We start from the raw sequence: 21,685 nt of genomic DNA, 5'->3' as shown, positions 1-21,685 counted from the left end.
CGGGGCGCGGCGGGTCAGCGCAGCAGCTGGGCATGGGCGCATGCCGCCAGGCCATGGCGCGGGCGCGGCGAGCGCGTCAAGGGGAAGCAGGGGGCGGCCACGTGCGCGTGCAGCGGCGACGCGGGGCGAGCGGGGCGCGGGGCACGCGGTCGGGCAAGACCAGTGGCCGCGGCGAGGCAGCACGGTTCGCGCGCGGGCGAGGTCAGGGGCGCCGAGCGCGGCGGCTGCAACGGGGCTCGGGGCGCCGACGAGCGCACAGGGTTAGGCGAGCGTGGCAGCAACTCAAGGAATAGGGCGCGGTCGAGGTGTGCGTGCGCGCGGGGAACCACGGCTAGACGCAGGGCCGAGCGGGTCAGCCCGCGGTGGACGGTGCTGACAGAGAATGAGGGGGAGAGGAGGCTGGCGGCCTTACCAGCGTTCGTGGAGAGAGGGGCGTCGAGGCTCGTAGAAGCCGAGTCGAGGTGGAGGTCGAGGACGGGGCAACGACGGTGAGTAGGAGACGAGGTGGTAGGCGCGGCGGGGTCCGGTGTAGGCGTCGGGCGGCGGCGGCGACGTCGTTCCGGGCGGCGATGCGTCGAGGGCGTCGGGGGGGGGGGGCGAAGTGATGGATCCCGATCCAGATCGGATCGGGAGGGGGGGAGTGGCGATGCAGGGGGGAAGTGGGGCGGTTGGAGGCTAGGGTTACGGGGGAGAGGGGATAAGGGAGTCAGGGCGGGAGTGGCCGGCTGGGCCTGATGGGTTGGCCCAGTGGGGCTGGTGGCCTGGTGGCTAGCTGGGCCATTCGGCCCAGGGAGGGGGGTTCTTCTTTTTCTTTTTTTGTTAGTTTTGTTTTCTTTTTCTTTATTTTCTTTTCTGTTTTCTCACATTTCATAAACACTTTGGTTTTTGGAAAAATGCATAGGTTACACCTAATTTAGTAAACTTAATCATGTCACATTCGAACATTTTTGTTTTGATATTTGAAAACTTTTGTTGTTTGCCATTAATTTAAATTTAAACTTGAAATGTTTTGAACTAACACGTGATTAGCAACAGTAATGGAGGTGACGTGGCATAATTAGCAGGGGGTTACTGTAGCTTAAATATCCGGGCGTCACAATAGCATGGAGCAATAAAAAATTATAGATACATTGGAGACGTATCAAGCATCCCCAAGTTTAATTCCTGCTCGTCCTCGAGTAGGTAAATGATAAAAATAGAATTTTTGATGTGGAATGCTACTTGGCATAATTTCAATGTAATTCTTCTTAACTGTGGTATGAATATTCAGATCCGAAAGATTCAAGATAAAAGTTCAATATTGACATAAAAATAATAATATTCAAGCATACTAACTAAGCAATTATGTCCTCTCAAAATAACATGGCCAAAGAAAGTTCATCCCTACAAAATCATATATTTTAGTCATGCTCCATTTTCGTCACACAAGAATGCTCTCATCATGCACAACCCCGAGGACAAGCCAAGCAATTGTTTCATACTTTAGTAATCTAAAACTTTTTCAACCTTCACGCAATACATGAGCGTGAGCCTTGGATATAGCACTATGGGTGGAATAGAATATGATGATGGGGGTTATGTGGAGAAGACAAAAAAAGAGAAAGTCTCACATCAACGAGGCTAATCAGTGAGCTATGGAGATGCCCATCGATTGATGTTAATGCAAGGAGTAGGGATTGCCATGCAACAGATGCACTAGAGCTATAAATATATGAAAGCTCAACAAAAGAAACTAAGCGGGTGTGCATCCAACTTGCTTGCTCACGAAGACCTAGGGCACTTGAGGAGGCCCATTGTTGGAATATACAAGCCAAGTTCTATAATGAAAAATTCCACTAGTATATGAAAGTGACAAAACAAGAGACTCTCTATCATGAAGATTATGGTGCTACTTTGAAGCACAAGTGTGGTAAAAGGATAGTAACATTGTCCCTTCTCTCTTTTTCTCTCATTTTTTTGGGCCTTCTCTTTTTTATGGCCTTTCTCTTTTTTTTATTCCTCACTTGGGACAATGCTCTAGAAAATGATGATCATCACACTTCTATTTATTTACAACTCAATGATTACAACTCGATACTAGAACAGAGTATGATTCTATATGAATGCCTCCGGCGGTGTACCGGGATATGCAATGAACCAAGAGTGACATGTATGAAAGAATTATGAATGGTGGCTTTGCCACAAATACTATGTCAACTACATGATCATGCAAAGCAATATGACAATGATGAACGTGTCATGATAAACAGAACGGTGGAAAGTTGCATGGCAATATATCTCAGAATGGCTATGGAAATGCCATAATAGGTAGGTATGGTGGCTGTTTTGAGGAAGATATAAGGAGGTTTATGTGTGAAAGAGCATATCATATCACGGGGTTTGGATGCACCGACGAAGTTTGCACCAACTCTCAATGTGAGAAAGGGCAATGCATGGTTCCGAAGAGGCTAACAATAATGCAAAGGTGAGAGTGTGTATAATCCATGGACTCAACATTAGTCATAAAGAACTCACATACTTATTGCAAAAATCTACAAGTCATCAAAAACCAAGCACCACGCGCATGCTCCTAGGGGGATAGATTGGTAGGAAAAGACCATTGCTCGTCCCCGACCGCCACTCATAAGGAGGACAATCAAAGAACACCTCATGTTTCAAATTTGTTACATAACGTTTACCATACGTGCATGCTACGGGACTTGCCAACTTCAACACAAGTATTTCTCAAATTCACAACTACTCAACTAGCACAACTTTAATATCACTACCTCCATGTCTCAAAACAATCATCAAGCATCAAACTTCTCTTAGTATTCAAAACACTCATAAGAAAGTTTTTTTACTAATTTTGAATACCTAGCATATTAGGATTATTTAAGCAAATTGCCATGCTATTTAAGACTCTCAAAATAATCTAAGTGAAGCATGAGAGATCAATAGTTTCTATAAAACAAATCCACCACCTGCTCTAAAAGATATAAGTGAAGTACTAGAGCAAAAACTATATAACTCAAAAGATATAAGTGAAGCACATAGAGTATTCTAATAATTTCTAAATCATGTGTGTCTCTCTCAAAAGGTGTGTACAGAAAAGATGATTGTGGTAAACTAAAAAGCAAAGACTCAAATCATACAAGACGCTCCAAGCAAAACACATATCATGTGGTGAATAAAAATATAGCTCCAAGTAAAGTTACCGATGGAAGTAGACGAAAGAGGGGATGCCTTCCGGGGCATCCCCAAGCTTTGGCTTTTTGGTGTCCTTAGATTATCTTGGGGGTGCCATGGGCATCCCCAATCTTAGGCTCTTGTCACTCCTTGTTCCATAATCCATCAAATCTTTCACCCAAAACTTGAAAACTTCACAACACAAAACTCAGCAGAAAATCTCGTGAGCTCCGTTAGCGAAAGAAAACAAAAGACCACTTCAAGGTACTGTAATGAACTCATTATTTATTTATATTGGTGTTAAAACTACTGTATTCCAACTTCTCTATGGTTTATAACCTATTTTACTAGCCATAGATTCATCAAAATAAGCAAACAACACACGAAAAACAGAATCTGTCAAAAACAGAATAGTCTGTAGTAATCTGTAACTAACGCAAACTTATGGAACTCCAAAAAATCAGCCAAAATAGGAAGAACAAGACAATTTGTTTATTGATCACCAGCAATTGGAATCAATATTTTATCACGTTCTGGTGATTTTAAACAATTATTTTTGTGAACAGAAAGTTTCTGGAACTTTCTGCAAGATCAAATAACTATCATCCAAGAAGATCCTATAGGTTAAACTTGGCACAAACACTAATTAAAACATAAAAACACATCTAACTAAAGGATAGAACAAATATTTATTCCTAAACAGAAGCAAAAAGGAAAAAAACTAAAAATAAAATTGGGTTGCCTCCCAACAAGCGCTATCGTTTAACGCCCCTAGCTAGGCATAAAAGTAAGGATAGATCTAGGTAGTGCCATAGTAATAGGATAGATCATTAAAACTCATTTCATATTCTCTATGTTCAGCAGCAAGTTTCCTTTGAGGCAAGAAAATGTAATCAAAAGGGCTAAATTTAATGGGACAAAAGTCCCCAAAATCAATTTTAGGAGGTATAGGTTCCTTCTTCGGTCCTTCGTATTGCACAACCAATTCATCATTATAAGCATTCTTTTGACAGAACTTTGTGAGCCTATACTCGAGAGAATATCCTAGCTCATTATTTCGAATAGACAAATCATCATTAAGTTCACAAATTCTATCAACTAGAACATTGGTAGGGACCTTTTTTCTAAGGTTTTCATTGAAAGCAACATAGTCTAGAGATTGAAAACGCATTATTTCTTCTTGATCAAAGAGGATAGCCTCTATGGGAGGATGTCCAGCGTCCACCCTATAATGCGCAAAGATTTCTTTAGCCTCTTTTATAATAAATCTGAACTCATGAGCCAAAAAGATAGTAGCGGCACGCTTAACAGAAGAATGCTCAATGTTAGAAAATTCTAGGAAAATCCTCTGTATGCAGGGATGCATGTGCATAAATTGTCTTTCAAGTTCAACTACAAGCATGGCGATAGCGTCCGCAAGACTACTAGTTCTATGAAGAATAGAACTACACATAGAAGGCAAAGCACCGGCACAAGTAAACAAATCTTGGATAACTCCTTTTCCAATAATATTACCACTACCAATTCAGAATTTTTTTGTATGTAAGGTAGGGGGTTCTTCAGCAGGAGCATCAGGATTTTCCATGTTATTACTATTGTCCATATCGACAATAGTTTCCCCAATTTCAGACATAACGGCAGAAAGAGCGAGGGGCAAAAAGGAAAGAAGAAGGCGAACGGAAAAGAGAGGGCAAATAAAACGGCAAGAGTGAAGTGGGGGAGAGGAAAATGAGAGGCAAATGGCAAATAATGTAATGCGGGAGATGAGGGTTTGTGATGGGTACTTGGTATGTTGACTTTTGCGTAGACCTCCCCGGCAACGGCGCCAGAAATCCTTCTTGCTACCTCTTGAGCACTGCGTTGGTTTTCCCTTGAAGAGGAAAGGGTGATGCAGCAAAGTAGCGTAAGTATTTCCCTCAGTTTTTGAGAAACAAGGTATCAATCCAGTAGGAGGCCACGCACGAGTCCCTCGCACCTACACAAACAAATAAATCCTCGCAACCAACGCGATAAGGGGTTGTCAATCCCTACACGGTCACTTACGAGAGTGAGATCTGATAGATATGATAAGATAATATTTTTGGAATTTTTGTGATAAAGATGCAAAACAAAATAAAAGGCAGCGGAAATAGCTAAGTGTTGGCAGATTAATATGATGGAAAATAGACCCGGGGGCCATAGGTTTCATCAGTGGCTTCTCTCAAGAGCATAAGTATTTTACGGTGGGTGAACAAATTACTGTTGAGCAATTGACAGAATTGAGCATAGTTATGAGAATATCTAGGTATGATCATGTATATAGGCATCACGTCCGAGACAAGTAGACCGACTCCTGCCTGCATCTACTACTATTACTCCACACATCGACCGCTATCCAGCATGCATCTAGAGTATTAAGTTCATAAGAACAGAGTAACGCTTTAAGCAAGATGACATGATGTAGAAGGATAAACTCATGCAATATGATATAAACCCCATCTTGTTATCCTCGATGGCAACAATACAATACGTGCCTTGCTGCCCCTACTGTCACTGGGAAAGGACACCGCAAGATTGAACCCAAAGCTAAGCACTTCTCCCATTGCAAGAAAGATCAATCTAGTAGGCCAAACCAAACTGATAATTCGAAGAGACTTGCAAAGATAACCAATCATACATAAAAGAATTCAGAAGATTCAAATATTGTTCATAGATAAACTTGATCATAAACCCACAATTCATCGGTCTCAACAAACACACCGCAAAAGAAGATTACATCGAATAGATCTCCACAAGAGAGGGGGAGAACATTGTATTGAGATCCAAAAAGAGAGAGGAAGCCATCTAGCTAATAACTATGGACCCGAAGGTCTGAGGTAAACTACTCACACATCATCGGAGAGGCTATGGTGTTGATGTAGAAGCCCTCCGTGATCGATGCCCCCTCCGGCGGAGCTCCGGAACAGGCCCCAAGATGGGATCTCACGGGTACAGAAGGTTGCGGCGGTGGAATTATGTTTTTGGCTCCGTATTTGGTAGTTTGGGGGTACGTAGGTATATATAGGAGGAAGGAGTACGTCGGTCGAGCAACGTGGGGCCCACGAGGGTGGAGGGCGCGCCCTGATAAGTCTCCAACGTATCTATAATTTTTGATTGCTCCATGCTATATTATCTTCTGTTTTGGACATTATTGGGCTTTATTATTCACTTTTATATTATTTTTGGGACTAACCTATTAACCGGAGGACCAGCCCAGAATTGCTGTTTTTTGCCTATTTCAGAGTTTCGCAGAAAAAGAATATCAAACGGAGTCCAAACGGAATGAAACCTTCGGGAACGTGATTTTTGGAACGAACATGATCCAGGAGACTTGGACCCTAAGTCAAGGAAGCTTCCAGGAAGCCACGAGGTAGGGGGCGTGCCTACCCCCCCATGTGCGCCCTCCACCCTCGTGGGCCCCACGTTGCTCCACCGACGTACTCCTTCCTCCTATATATACCTACGTACCCCCAAACGATCAGATACGGAGCCAAAAACCTAATTCCACCGCCGCAACCTTCTGTACCCACGAGATCCCATCTTGGGGCCTGTTCCGGAGCTCCGCCGGAGGGGGCATCGATCACGGAGGGCTTCTACATCAACACAATAGCCTCTCCGATGAAGTGTGAGTAGTTTACCTCAGACCTTCGGGTCCAGAGTTATTAGCTAGATGGCTTCCTCTCTCTTTTTGGATCTCAATACAATGTTCTCCCCCTCTCTTATGGAGATCTATTCGATGTAATCTTCTTTTGCGGTGTGTTTGTTGAGACCGATGAATTGTGGGTTTATGATCAAGTTTATCTATGAACAATACTTGAATCTTCTGAATTCTTTTATGTATGATTGGTTATCTTTGCAAGTCTCTTCGAATTATCAGTTTGGTTTGGCCTACTAGATTGATCTTTCTTTCAATGGGAGAAGTGCTTAGCTTTGGGTTCAATATTGCGGTGTCCTTTCCCAGTGACAGTAGGGGCAGCAAGGCACGTATTGCATTGTTGCCATCGAGGATAACAAGATGGTTTTTTATCATATTGCATGAATTTATCCCTCTACATCATGTCATCTTGCTTAAGGCGTCACTCTGTTCTTATGAACTTAATACTCTAGATGCATGCTGGATAGCGGTCGATGTGTGGAGTAATAGTAGTAGATGCAGGCAGGAGTCGGTCTACTTGTCTTGGACGTGATGCCTATATACATGATCATACCTAGATATTCTCATAACTATGCTCAATTCTGTCAATTGCTCAACAGTAATTTGTTCACCCACCGTAAAATACTTATGCTCTTGAGAGAAGCCACTAGTGAAACCTATGGCTCCCGGGTCTATCTTCCATCATATTAATCTTCCAACACTTAGTCATTTCCGTTGCTTTTTACTTTGCTTTTATTTTACTTTGCATCTTTATCATAAAAATACCAAAAATATTATCCTATCATATCTATCAGATCTCACTCTCGTAAGTGACCGTGTAGGGATTGACAACCCCTTATCGCGTTGGTTGTGAGGATTTATTTATTTGTGTAGGTGCGAGGGACTCGCGCGTAGCCTCCTACTGGATTGATGCCTTGGTTCTCAAATACTGAGGGAAATACTTACGCTACTTTGCTGCATCACCCTTTCCTCTTCAAGGGAAAACCAACGCAGTGCTCAAGAGGTAGCAAGAAGGATTTCTGGCGCCGTTGCCGGGGAGGTCTACGCAAAAGTCAACATACCAAGTACCCATCATAAACCCTGATCTCCCGCATTACATTATTTGCCATTTGCCTCTCATTTTCCTCTCCCCCACTTCACCCTTGCCGTTTTATTTGCCCTTTTTCTGTTCGTCTTTTCGTTTGCCTTGATGTCTTACTTGGCTCATTTGGTTAAAATAGTTGAGTACTTATTCCTAAACAGAGAAGCTAATATCTATGGATCCTCATCCGCTTGCCAATCTTTTTAAGAGATCCAATTATGATGAACCAATTCCTAGTGATTTGGATGCACTAGATTATCTTTATATGGTTTTGCTTGAAATCCGTGAATCTGAAAAGTGTGATGAAGTGCTTTATGAAGTGATTCACGATAGATCTTTGAATAAAAAGCATGATTGCAATGATTTTATTATAAATTCTATTGATGTAAATTATGCTAATAATATGCAAAACCCTAAGCTTGGGGATGCTAGTTTTGCTATGTCCACTACCTGTTGCAATAATCATGATTGGGGAGATTCTTCTTATGATCTAGAAAATTTATTTAAGCCCCATGATGAATATGAGATTGATAATAATGTTTGCAATAATATTGAAAGTGGGTTTGGAAGAGTGTCAACTTTAGATCCCACATATTTGGAGTATGTTCAATCTTATGATATTTTTGATAAAAGTGGGTCTGGAGAGGTCATGACTTTAGTTAACGATAATCCCACTATTTTGGAAGAGTGTCAACTTCGCATGCATGTGGATCATGTTGAGAATATGTTATGTGATAGCTATATTGTTGAATTTGCTTATGATCCTACATGTGATTATTATGAGAGAGGAAAATATGGTTGTAGAAATTTTCATGTTACTAAATTTCCTCTCGTTATGTTGAGATTGCTATTGTTTCTTTCTTCTTCCTTGCATATGCTAGTTTTTGCTTGCTATGATAATTTGTTTTTCTATAAGATGCCTATGCATAGGAAGTATGTTAGACTTAGGTGTGTTTGTCACGTGTTTTATGATGCTCTCTTTGTGCTTCAATTCTTGTCTTTCATGTGAGCATCATTAAAATTATCAATGCCTGGCTAAAAGGCTTTAAAGAAAAGCGCTTGTTGGGAGACAACCCAATATTTTTCCTTGCTGGTATTCAATAAATATTTGATCTAGCCTCTGGTTAGATGTGTTTTTATGTTTTAATTAGTGTTTGTGCCAAGTTAAACCTATAGGATCTTCTTGGATGATAGTTATTTGATCTTGCTGTAATTTTCAGAAACTTTCTGTTCACAAAAATAATTGTTAAAAATCACCAGAACGTGATAAAATATTGATTCCAATTGCTTATGATCAATAAACAAATTGTCTAGGTCTTCATATTTTGTCTGATTTTTTGGAGTTCCATAAGTTTGCGTTAGTTACAGATTACTACAGACTATTCTGTTTTTGACAGATTCTGTTTTTCGTGTGTTGTTTGCTTATTTTGATGAATCTATGGCTAGTAAAAGAGTTTATAAACCATAGAGAAGTTGGAATAAAGTAGGTTTAACACCAATATAAATAAAGAATGAGTTCATTACAGTACCTTGAAGTGGTCTTTTGTTTTCTTTCGCTAACGGAGCTCATGAGATTTTCTGCTGAGTTTTGTGTTGTGAAGTTTTCAAGTTTTGGGTGAAAGATTTGATGGATTATGGAACAAGGAGTGGCAAGAGCCTCAGCTTGGGGATGCCCATGGAACCCCCAAGATAATCTAAGGACACCAAAAAGCCAAAGCTTGGGGATGCCCCGGAAGGCATCCCCTCTTTCGTCTACTTCCATCGGTAACTTTACTTGGAGCTATATTTTTATTCACCACATGATATGTGTTTTGCTTGGAGCGTCTTGTATGATTTGAGTCTTTGCTTTTAGTTTGCCACAATCATCCTTGCTGTACACACCTTTTGAGAGAGACACACATGATTCGGAAATTATTAGAATACTCTATGTGCTTCACTTATATCTTTTGAGTTATATAGTTTTGCTCTAGTACTTCACTTATATCTTTTAGAGCACGGTGGTGGATTTGTTTTATAAAAACTATTGATCTCTCATGCTTGACTTATATTATTTTGAGAGTCTTAAATAGCATGGTAATTTGCTTAAATAATCCTAATATGCTAGGTATTCAAGATTAGTAAAAACTTTCTTATGAGTGTTTTGAATACTAAGAGAAGTTTGATGCTTGATGATTGTTTTGAGACATGGAGGTAGTGATATCAAAGTCGTGCTAGTTGAGTAGTTGTGAATTTGAGAAATACTTGTGTTGAAGTTCGCAAGTCCCGTAGCATGCACGTATGGTAAACGTTGTGTAACAAATTTGAAACATGAGGTGTTCTTTGATTGTCCTCCTTATGAGTGGCGGTCGGGGACGAGCGATGGTCTTTTCCTACCAATCTATCCCCCTAGGAGCATGCGCGTAGTGCTTGGTTTTTGATGACTTGTAGATTTTTGCAATAAGTATGTGAGTTCTTTATGACTAATGTTGAGTCCATGGATTATACGCACTCTCACCTTTCCATCATTGCTAGCCTCTTCGGTACCGTGCATTGCCCTTTCTCACATTGAGAGTTGGTGCAAACTTCGCCGGTGCATCCAAACCCCGTGATATGATACGCTCTTTCACACATAAACCTCCTTATATCTTCCTCAAAACAGCCACCATACCTACCTATTATGGCATTTCCATAGCCATTCCGATATATATTGCCATGCAACTTTCCACCATCCCGTTTATCATGACACGTTCATCATTGTCATATTGCTTTGCATGATCATGTAGTTGACATAGAATTTGTGGCAAAGCCACTGTTCATAATTCTTCCATACATGTCACTCTTAGTTCATTGCATATCCTGGTACACCGCCGGAGGCATTCATATAGAGTCATACTCTGTTCTAGTATCGAGTTGTAATCATTGAGTTGTAAATAAATAGAAGTGTGATGATCATCATTTTATAGAGCATTGTCCCAAGTGAGGAATAAAAAAAGAGAGAGAGAAAGGCCATAAAAAAAGAAGGCCCAAAAAATGATAGAAAAAGAGAGAAGGGACAATGTTACTATCCTTTTACCACACTTGTGCTTCAAAGTAGCACCATAATCTTCATGATAGAGAGTCTCTTGTTTTGTCACTTTCATATACTAGTGGGAATTTTTCATTATAGAACTTGGCTTGTATATTCCAACAATGGGCCTCCTCAAGTGCCCTAGGTCTTTGTGAGCAAGCAATTTGGATGCACACCCGCTTAGTTTCTTTTGTTGAGCTTTCATAAATTTATAGCTCTAGTGCATCCGTTGCATGGCAATCCCTACTCCTTGCATTAACATCAATCGACGGGCATCTCCATAGCTCATTGATTAGCCTCGTTGATGTGAGACTTTCTCCTTTTTGTCTTCTCCACATAACCCCCATCATCATATTCTATTCCACCCATAGTGCTACACTACTGGAATCAGCTAATTTGCCATCTGCCAGCTCTTTGCCGTCTGCTAGCTGACGGCAAAGAAGCTCTTTGCCATCAGCTACCCAAAAGCAGACGGCAAAGAAATGGCAGACGGCAAAGAAGCTCTTTGCCATCTGCGAGCTCTTTGCCGTCCGCCAGCGGACGGCAAAGAATCTTTGCCGTCCGCTGGCAGACGGCAAAGAGAGAGGTGGCCCCCACCCCCCGCCCGTTTGGAAAATACTTAACGGCCCACCTCTTTGCCGTCTGCCAGCAGACGGCAAAGAGGCAAAAGGGCGGACGACAAAGAGTGGCGGACGGCAAAGAGGACACTACCTAACGGCCCGTACCCCCCGCCCGTTACTCTGTTCTCTCCTCGCCGAGCCCCGCCACCACTTCCCACCCCACCGCCGCCGCCGCCGCCCGCCGCGCGCCGCCGCCCCCACCACTCGCCGCCGCCCGGTCGCCCCACCACCCCGCCGCCCCACCGGCCCCCCGCCCCGTCGCCACTGCCGCCCGGCGCCGTCGCCCCCGCCGCCCCGTCGCCCCACCGCCCCGGCCCCCCGCCGCCCCACCGCCCCGTCGCCCCCCGCCCCGGCCCCCCCGCGCCCCGGCCCCCCGCCGCCCCGGCCCCCCCGCGCCCCGGCCCCCCGCGCCCCGGCCCCCCGCCACCCCGCGCCCCACCGCCCCGGGCCCGGCCCCCCGCCGCCCCAGGCCGCCCCCGCGCCCCGGCCACCTCCTCCACCGCCCCGCCCCCCTCCTCCACCGGCCTCCTCCTCCACCGGCCCTGCCCCAGGTGAGCCCCCCTCCTTTTTTCTGTTTTTTTCTGTTTTTTTCCTTTTTAGTTTTAGTTTTAGTTTAGATTTAGATTTAGATTTAGTTTTAGTTTTAGTTTTAGTTTTAGTTTTAGGTTTAGGTTTAGTTTAGTTTGAGGAAAGAAGAAGAAGAAGAGAAAAAGAGGAGAGGAGGAGAAGAAGAAGAGGAAAAAGGAAAGGAAGAAGAAGAAGAGGAGGAGGAGAAGAAAAAAGAAGAAGAGGAAGAAGAAGAAGAAAAAAGAGGAGAGGAGGAGAAGAAGAGGAGGAAAAAGGAAAGGAAGAAGAAGAAGAGGAGGAGGAGAAGAAAAAAGAAGAAGAGGAAGAAGAAGAAGAAAAAAGAGGAGATGAGGAGAAGAAGAAGAGGAAAAATGAAAGGAGGAAGAAGAAGAAGAAGAAGAAGAAGAAGGAAAAAAAAGGAAGAAAAGGAAGAATAGGAAGAAGAAGAAAAGGAAAAAAGAGGAAAAAACCCCGACCCGACACGGCACCCCGACCCCGACCCGGCACCCCGACACGACACCCCGACCCCGACACCCCGACCCCGACACCCCGACCCCGACCCGGCACCCCGACCCCGACACCCCGACCCCGAGCCTGACCCGACACCCCGACCCCGACACCGACACGGCACCCCGACCCCGACCCCGAGACCCCGACCCCGACACCGACACGACACCCCGACACCGACACCCTTACACCACACCCACCCTTACCCCGACACCGACACGGCACCCCGACCCCGACCCGACACCCCGACCCCGAGACGGCACCCCGACCCGACACCCCGACCCGGCACCCCGACCCGACACCCCGACCCCGAGACCCCGACCCCGACCCCGACACGGCACCCCGAGACCGACACGACACCCCGACCCCCGACACCCCCCGAAAAGGTGTTCTTTGGCCTTCCAGAAGCCGACGGGGTCATATATTTGTGAATTATTAGTTAGGTCATATATCTTTCGATTTTGTTATGAAAAACATCATATATAATTGTGTTGATCGGGTAGTTTTAAATGTGCAGTTGTTTCATCGCTGCGAGGTTTGGTGTTCGACGACCTCGCCGTGCGTTTGACGAGCTCTGCCCCTTCGTTCGTGGGTGAGCACAAATGACATGTCCTCCTCCCCCATTAATTATTTGATCTATTCCGATGAAACTTGATAGCTAGCTATATATGTGTCTTGAATCATCAGTATGCGTAACCAATATGTGTCTCCCATTCAAAAGCGTCATAGTTATAAATATGCATGCATTTGCATATTTATAACCTTGATTCTTTCGAATTGTCCAACGCTATCCATGGACAGCCCGAGTATGTTTAGATTGGGTTCGTTTTCCCATATGCTTTGCTCCGGATCCGACGCATAAATTTCGTCAGTGCCTCCCCTGTTGTTCTCCGGGTACACATCCTCTCTGTTTATTGCAGAGACGTGTATCACGAGAACAGCGGGGAGGTGCTGCCGAAATTTTGCGTAGGATCCGGAGCATAGCATGGGAAAATGAACCCAATCTAAACATACTCGGGTGGGATTAGGACCTATCATTACCTATTAGAGTGTAGGTTGCATGGACGTAATAAAATTGACAAAGTAGATCAACTGATGAATATATACATGGTGAATTATATATATATATATTTGTTGTGTGTCTAGTAGCTCTGAAAGTCAAGATGAGTGATCGTGCGTGGATGTACACCGGTCACACTGGTCAGAACAAATGGAGCACTGAATGGTTCACAAAAACCAAGGGGTTTGTGCGAGCCGCATTTGCAAATGGCCAGAGGAAAACCTGGTGCCCCTGTTTACGGTGCGGCAATTGGGAAAAGAGGACAGAGGCTGAAATGGGCAAACACCTGCAGAAGAGTGGTTTTACGCCCGATTATACGGTGTGGACATTTCATGGTGAGTCTGCCCAACGTGACCGAGCTGAGGTGGATCGTCGTCGCACCGACGAGCATGGTACCGGGATGGAAAACATGGTGCAAGACTTCGATGATGCTCGGGATTCGGACGAGGAGATGGAGGAATCTACAAAGGCCTTCAATGAAATGTTGGAGTCTTCAAAACGTCCGCTCCATGAGCACACTGAGCTTTGTCAGTTGGATGCCATCTCACAAGTAATGGCTCTGAAGGCTCAGTTCAACTTGGGCAGAGAATGCTACGATGCAATGATGACAGTATTTGGACGCTTTCTACCCAAAGGCCATGTAATGCCTGCAAACCTGTACCAGTCGGACAAAATCCTCCGTGCACTGAAGATGCCCTATGATAAGATACATGCCTGTGAGAAAGGATGTGTCTTGTTTAGGCTTGACTATGCGGACTTGAACTATTGTCCCATTTGCAAGTCTTCCAGGTATGTTGTGGTAGACAACGGTATGGGTGAGAAGACACAGACCAAAATCCCCGCTAGTGTTCTTCGGTATATGCCAATCGTACCAAGACTTCAACGTCTTTTCATGGTCGAAGAGACGGCCAGACAGATGACATGGCACAAAACGGGCAAAAGAACCGAACTAGATGCAGATGGGAATCTGATGATTGTACACACATCGGATGGTGTTGCGTGGAAAAAGTTTGATGAATTACATGGTGACAAAGCGGCAGATCCGAGGCATCCTCGAGTCGGCATCAGCACAGATGGGTTCAGTGTGTTTGGTATGACAACAGCCCAATACAGTTGTTGGCCCGTATTTGTCTTTCCACTCAATCTCCCCCCGGACAGATTCTGCAAAGAAAGAACATTTTCCTGACGTTGATAATTCCAGGGCCCAACTATCCGGGGAAAAATATGAATGTGTACATGCAACCGCTTAAGGACGAATTGCAAGAAGCCTGGGATAATGGGTTCAAGACATACGACGCCTATAGCAAACGGAACTTCATAATGCGTGTCTGGTACATGTACTCGACGCATGACTTGCCGGCGTATGCGCTATTCGTTGGCTGGTGTGTGCATGGAAGGTTCCCATGCCCCACATGCAAGGGAGCTCTTGAGTTTCGTTGGCTTCAGGACGGTCGCAAGTTTTCTTGCTTCGACATGCATAGACAGTTCCTGAATCCTCGCCATAAGTTCAGGAAAGACAAGAAGAACTTCATCAGAGGTAGAGTTGTCAAAAACTCTGCACCACCTGCATTGACAGGCCAACAGACCCTGGATCAGTTAAACGCTCTCGAGCCAGATCCAGAGTGTCCAGGGTACTTCAAGGGGTATAATTCTAAGCACGCCTGGACTCACAAAACATGCTTATGGGATCTGCCTTACTTCAAAGACCTCCTTTGCCCACACAACATCGACGTGATGCACACTGAGAAGAATATCGCCGAGGCACTTTTTGGTACATTGTTCGGCATAGATGGGAAGTCAAAGGATAATACTAAGGCTAGAGTCGATCTGGAGGCGCTATGTGATAGGCCGTTACAAAACATGAAAGAACCGAAAGGAAAGCAGAACTGGACGAAGCCAAAGGCATGGTTCAATCTTGGAAGGCCAGCTATGAGGGAAATTATCTTGTGGGTGAAAATGCAGTTGATGTTCCCCGATGGGTATGCAGCGAATCTACAGAGGGGAGCCAGCCTTGATAAATTGAAGATATTTGGTCTCAAGAGTCATGATTGGCACATATGGATTGAGCGGGTAATGCCGGTGATGTTGCGTGGCTTCATCCCTGAGGATGAATGGCTAGTACTGGCAGAACTCAGCTATTTCTTCCGTGTTCTTTGTGCGAAAGAACTATCGCCTGGCGTGCTAGAAGAAATGGAAGAGTTGGCGCCGGAGTTGATCTGCAAGTTAGAGAAGATCTTTCCACCGGGCTTCTTTAATCCAATGCAACATTTGATTTTGCATCTCCCGACCGAGGCAAGATTGGGGGGGCCCGTGCAAAATCGTTGGTGCTACCCAACTGAGAGGATGCAGAAGACGCTTCGACAAAAATGTAAAAATAAACGTAGAATTGAAGCATCGATGGCTGAGGCATTCATCACTGAGGAGGCGGCAAACTTCGTGACAGCACACTACGAAGCCAAAAATCGTCATTTGCATAATCCGAAGCCTCGGTACAATGCTGACGACCCTAAAAAGGGTGGATCAAACCTCAGCCTATTCAAAGGGAATCTCGCACCAGCCAGTGTTTCAAATCCAGTATCTTTGGATAACGAACAATGGCGGACCATTTCGTTGTATATCTTCAACAACCTGATAGAAGTGCGGCCGTACATCGAGTAAGTTCTCGGTACATAGTTTCGCAACTTCTATTTCCTTTGAACTGCTCTTATTCCGATATTTCATACAGTCGATACGTCGCCTTATTCTCGTATGGAGTGGTGATCCAAAAGGATTCTGTCGAAGAGTATGAGCTTCTCGCAAAGCAAGGAGGTGGCTATCCCGGTTTCATCTCTTGGTTCAAACAAACGGTAATTTCTATTAGACTTGTAGGCTAATTTGTAGGCGGCTATCCCGGTTTCATTCGCTAATTTGTGCGTAATGCAACAATCCTCTCATATTAAACTTGTAGGCTAATTCAGAGTCTATGGACGCCGAATTGAGACAAGTCGCTAATGGTTTTGACTATAAGGTCCGTTCATTTGACAAATACGACATCAACGGGTATCGCTTTCGTACCTATGGCAAAGAGCTATCTATGGTCGACCGAAAGTCTACAAATTGTTGTGTATCTGCTATCGGCGAAGGAGGTACCGAGTATTATGGGAGAGTTGAAGCAATTTATGAACTTCTATTCTATGGTGAAAACCCACCGAATGTCGTAGTCTTCAAATGTTATTGGTTTCAGCCGAAGGAGACTAGAAGGACTCATGAACATATAGGGCTAGTTGAAATCAACCAAAGCACCCATTTAGATGTTCCTGATGTCTATATTACGGCTCGACAGGCGACCCAAGTATTCTATCTACCGTGGGCCTGCCAAACTAATCCAAATCTAAAAGGTTGGGATGTCGTTTATGAAGTGCCGCCACGTGCTAGACTATCTCCCCCAAAGGAAGAGGATTATGAACCTCACATTAACCCAGACACATATGAAGGAGAATTCTTCCAAGAGACACGTCTTTCCAAAAAGCGTTTCAAGAACCGCTATACTTCACCCCAAAACATTGAAGTAGACAGCGACAGTGAATCCGACATCACCCCAGAGGAGGAACAAGAAGAGCCGGAACAAGAAGAGGTTACTGCTGCGGATGACCTGTCATTGCTTGACCGATTACGTCAAGGTGGCCTTGCACATGTTGATGCCACTGAACCCTATGACCCCGTCATTGATTATAGTGATGATGATGATTATGCATTTATTGATGATACTGATCGAGATTATTAGTAGTGTCAGGTATTAATTTTTTTAATGTTGTACTTGATGATGATACACTTAAGTGATACACATATTATTATTCATGTCGGTCTTTTTTTTATGTTGTACTAATTTCGTTTACTGTTTGTCATGGCAGGTGTTGAAAGATGGTGGGCGCTGGTCGGGAGCGCGCCAAGGCCCCTTCTTCGTCGGCGCGTGGTCTGAGGTCTTCCATTCCAGACGCACCTCTCCGCCGAGCGTTGCTGGACAGTATGGCCACACCGCCGGGCCCTTCTTCGTCGACCGCGGTGCTCAGCAGGGGACGAGGTAGGAAGAGAGGAGGTGGGGCACGTGGTCGCGGGAGAGGAGGTAGGGTGACTGCTACGGCGCCTTCCTCGCCGCCACCCCCAGCTGTTTCACCCGAGCACGTGACTGCTAGGGTGGACTCGTCCGAGGAGGAGGCTACACGGACTCCGGTCCACGAGCCTCCGGTCCATGAGCCTCCGGTCCACGGGTCTTGGGCCCACGAGCCTCGGGTCGACTGGCCTTCGGCCCACGAGACCCCGGAGGAGCACACGTCCGGATGGGGTACCTGGCCGGATCAGCCCGAGGAGCCGAGTGGCCATGCTGATGATGGCGGGGAGCCGACTGATCTTGAGGAGGTGGGGGGCACCGTCTACCAGCGTGGTGCTACACGGCTCCCATCCGTGCCGGCGACCCGCGAGGAGAGGTGGTTGATTTTCCCTGATGGGGAGAGGTACGTAAGTGCATTTAATACTTTTGTACCTTGTGCATTCACATTTCTTCAAATAACTAATGCGTTGGCCTTGTCATGCTGCAGGGGTTGGGACCACCATCATAGTGTCCGCCGGCGCAACTCCGTCCTTGGAGTTCTTTGCCGGCAAAACTTCCCGGGGTTTGTCACGTTGCCTGGTGAGGGTCGGCTTCCAGAGCTTGGATTGAGCTGGGAGCACTACGTGGATGCCCCGGCCCGGCCGGATGTCATTGTCGACGGTGTCGTGTGCGACACGAGGGCAGACATGGTGATCAGGACGTTCTGGGTAATTTCTCCTTTACACATTTAAAAATCTTCAACTAGCTAGTTATTAATTGTACTAATCAATATTGTCTCATTTGATTGCAGACATTCTACAGGTGTGAGGAGGGATACGAGGAGGACGCGGCACATGTTATCAAGAACGTCTGCAAGCGCCTACTCCAGAACTTACGGCACGAGGCTCGGGTGCAGGCTGTTCGAGACTACTACGCCTTGCGTGGTATCAAGAAGACCAAGCCGGCGTGCCGCGATAAGTTCCTGAGTAAGGAGCAGTACATGAAGGTAATTCTTAAGGCCTTCTACTTAAGTTCCTTCATTTAGTAATTCTTAGCCGTAGCGCTCAAGTTTCTATTTGCTAACTTAGGCGCCTCCGAGATGGTGTGCGGATCGGATGGATTGTTGGGAGGTGTTGGTCGATGAGTGGTGCTCAAAAGAATGGCTAGCCCTCCACAACGAGGCCAAGGACAAACGTGCCCAAATGGAAGGTGTGCCACACCATCAAGGCAGCTCCAACTTATATCAGTTCGGGCGCAACTGGGTATGTGGTTTGCTTCATGATTCATGCAATTCATTCATCATGCTAGCTTGAGCCCTTTAATTACTAATTTACATTGTTTCTCTCTTTCAGGCACGCCACAATATGGTGGATAAGGTGCCAGAGGTGTACGACCTGTATGCCATGGCCCACACTGCCTCTTTCAAGAAAGTCAAGGCTTTCTCTCAGTCTGACCTCGATGATGCAAACAACTTCACCAACATCTCCTCCCACAACAAGCTCGTGAGATATAGAGATGAGGGGAAGGCGAGGAAAGGGGAGGACTTTAACCCGAGCCAGGGTCCCATTGATCCAGAGCTGGTGATGATATCTGGTGGCGGGAGGTCCCATGGCTCATAGCCATTGGAGATGGACTTATCCGTTGTCCTAGCACTCTCCCGGAGATCAAGGCGCGCCAGTCGAGCTCCGCTCCTGAGATAAGGCCTCGTGAACAGCCAGTGCAACTCGCCATCAAGGTTAGTGATACGTACTCAGTTATCTTTCTCCATTACATTGTGTGCGCTTCCATCAATGATTACAAATGGTCATGTGAGTGGTGTTGCAGGCTGCTATACAGAGTGAGAGAGATCGAACGGAGAAACTTCTGGCGGAGGCGGCGGAGAGGCAGCGGGAGTTGGAGGAGAGGACGACAAAGATGATGGAGGAGGAGAGGGCACGGAATGACATGCAGGCAAGGGCCATGTACGAGCTCCTTGTGGTAAGTTTCTTCTGCAGATTAGCCAAAACATTCATGTAGTGTTTGTCTCATTACTAACTAGTATGACTGAGTCGTCGAAACCAAATGTGCAGTCTGTGTGCGAGAAGACAGGTCAGACCGCTCCGCCGATGCCAGTGATTGCTCCTGGGACCACGGTGAGTTTTATTTGAATGGACATTACTTGCTAGTCTTAACATTTGAGTGTCATCATGCTAACAAGACATTGGAAATGATCTTTGGTGCAGCGTAACTCCAGACAAGCATCGCACGATCCTTCTCCAGCTACCGACACGAGCCACCCCGCTCCTACACCTCCTGGATCTTGGTAAGTTTATCTAGTGTTTTGCTTAACACATGCATAAAAACCTAGACTTAGCTTTAATTAGCTTAGTTAGCTCATAGACGATCCATTTTACTTAAGTTAGCTCTAAAATGACCCATTTTACCTAGGTTAGCTTATAAATGATCCAGTTCATCCAAGTTAGCTCAAAAATGACCCATTTTACCTAGATTAGCTCCTAAATGATCCATTTTACCTACATTAGCTTTAAAATGACCCATTTCAACTAGGTTAACTCCAAAATGACCCATCTTACCTAGGTTATCTCATAAACGATCCATTTCAACTAATTTAGCTCATAAACGATCCATTTCACCAAGTTAGCTAAAAAACGATCCATTTCACCTAAATTAGCTCTTAAATGATCCATTTCACCTAAGTTAGCTCAAAAAGATCCATTTCAACTAAATTAGCTCATAAATGATCCATTTCACCTAAGTTAGCTAAAAAAGATCCATTTCACCTTAGTTAGCTAAAAAACGATCCATTTCACCTTAGTTACCTAAAAAACGATCCATTTGACCTTAGTTAGCTCATAAACGACCCATTTCAACTAAGTTAGCTCATAAATGATCCATTTCACCTTAGCTAGCTCATAAACGACCCATTTCAACTTAGTTAGCTCATATATGATCCATTTCACGTAAGTTAGCTCATAAATGACATACTCTTCTTGTTCTAGTCTTCTTCTTGTTCTACTCTTCTTGTTCTAGTCTTCTTCTTGTTCTACTCTTCTTGTTCTAGTCTTCTTATTCTAGTCACCTATTTCTAACTTTCTTATTTTTCATTTTGCAGATTTCATTCACTTGACGAAAGCTTGCATAGATGGAGTGCTCCTTATCCCTTTCTCTGTTTCTTTTGTATCGTTGAACTATGCATGTATCTTGGTAGTTGGATGAACTATGCTATGTATGATGGAACTTGGTAGTTGGATGGAACATATGTGATGAAGTTATGTGATGGAACTATGTATGATGGAACTATGCATGTTGGATATCTTATATGTTTGCTGTGAAAATTGTTGTCATATATATCTTATGTGATGGAACTCTGCCTTGTGAAATATATCTATATATGCCATATATATTTTCTGTGAAAATTGTTGGATTTAATAAAAAACAGAAAAAGACCCAATATGCAGGCTCTTTGCCGTCTGCCACCGACGGCAACGGGCCCTTTGCCGTCTGCCGCGGACGGCAAAGAAGCCACGTGGCATCCAGCTGTGCTTCCTGGGAGCTGACCCATTTGGTCAGTTTGCCTACAGTGGCAGACTGCAAAGAGTTTGCCGTCAGCGGCGGACGGCAAAGGCCTGCCATGTAGTGACGTGTAGATGACATCATATGGCAGACGGCAAAGGCACTAGAAAGTTTGCCGTCCGCGGCGGACGGCAAAGGGCTGCCGTTAGGCACTTAACGGACTGAGAGCACAATTATTGCCGTCCGCCCTCTTTGCCGTCCGCGGCAGACGGCAAAGGGCCTTTGCCGTCAGCCGCCAGAAAGCAGACGGCAAAGTAGCTGTTTACCATAGCCTACTTTGCCGGAGCCTTTTGCCGTCCGCGGCTGACGGCAAAGGTCTTTGCC

The 21,685-nt window shown here is 45.1% G+C and overlaps 1 long non-coding RNA gene across 1 annotated transcript; it reads left to right on the top strand.

The window, feature by feature from the left end:
• The first annotated feature begins 19,501 nt into the window (after nucleotides 1-19,501).
• Nucleotides 19,502-21,229, top strand: LOC141042018 (uncharacterized). The gene is made up of 4 exons (XR_012203824.1): nucleotides 19,502-19,523; nucleotides 19,613-19,765; nucleotides 19,858-20,090; nucleotides 20,901-21,229. It is a non-coding gene; the product is annotated as an uncharacterized lncRNA (long non-coding RNA).
• The last annotated feature ends 456 nt before the right edge of the window (nucleotides 21,230-21,685 follow it).

Source organism: Aegilops tauschii, chromosome 2, assembly GCF_002575655.3.
Source record: "Aegilops tauschii subsp. strangulata cultivar AL8/78 chromosome 2, Aet v6.0, whole genome shotgun sequence".
Lineage (NCBI taxonomy): Eukaryota > Viridiplantae > Streptophyta > Magnoliopsida > Poales > Poaceae > Aegilops > Aegilops tauschii.
This window is presented reverse-complemented; position numbering and strand designations above follow the sequence as displayed.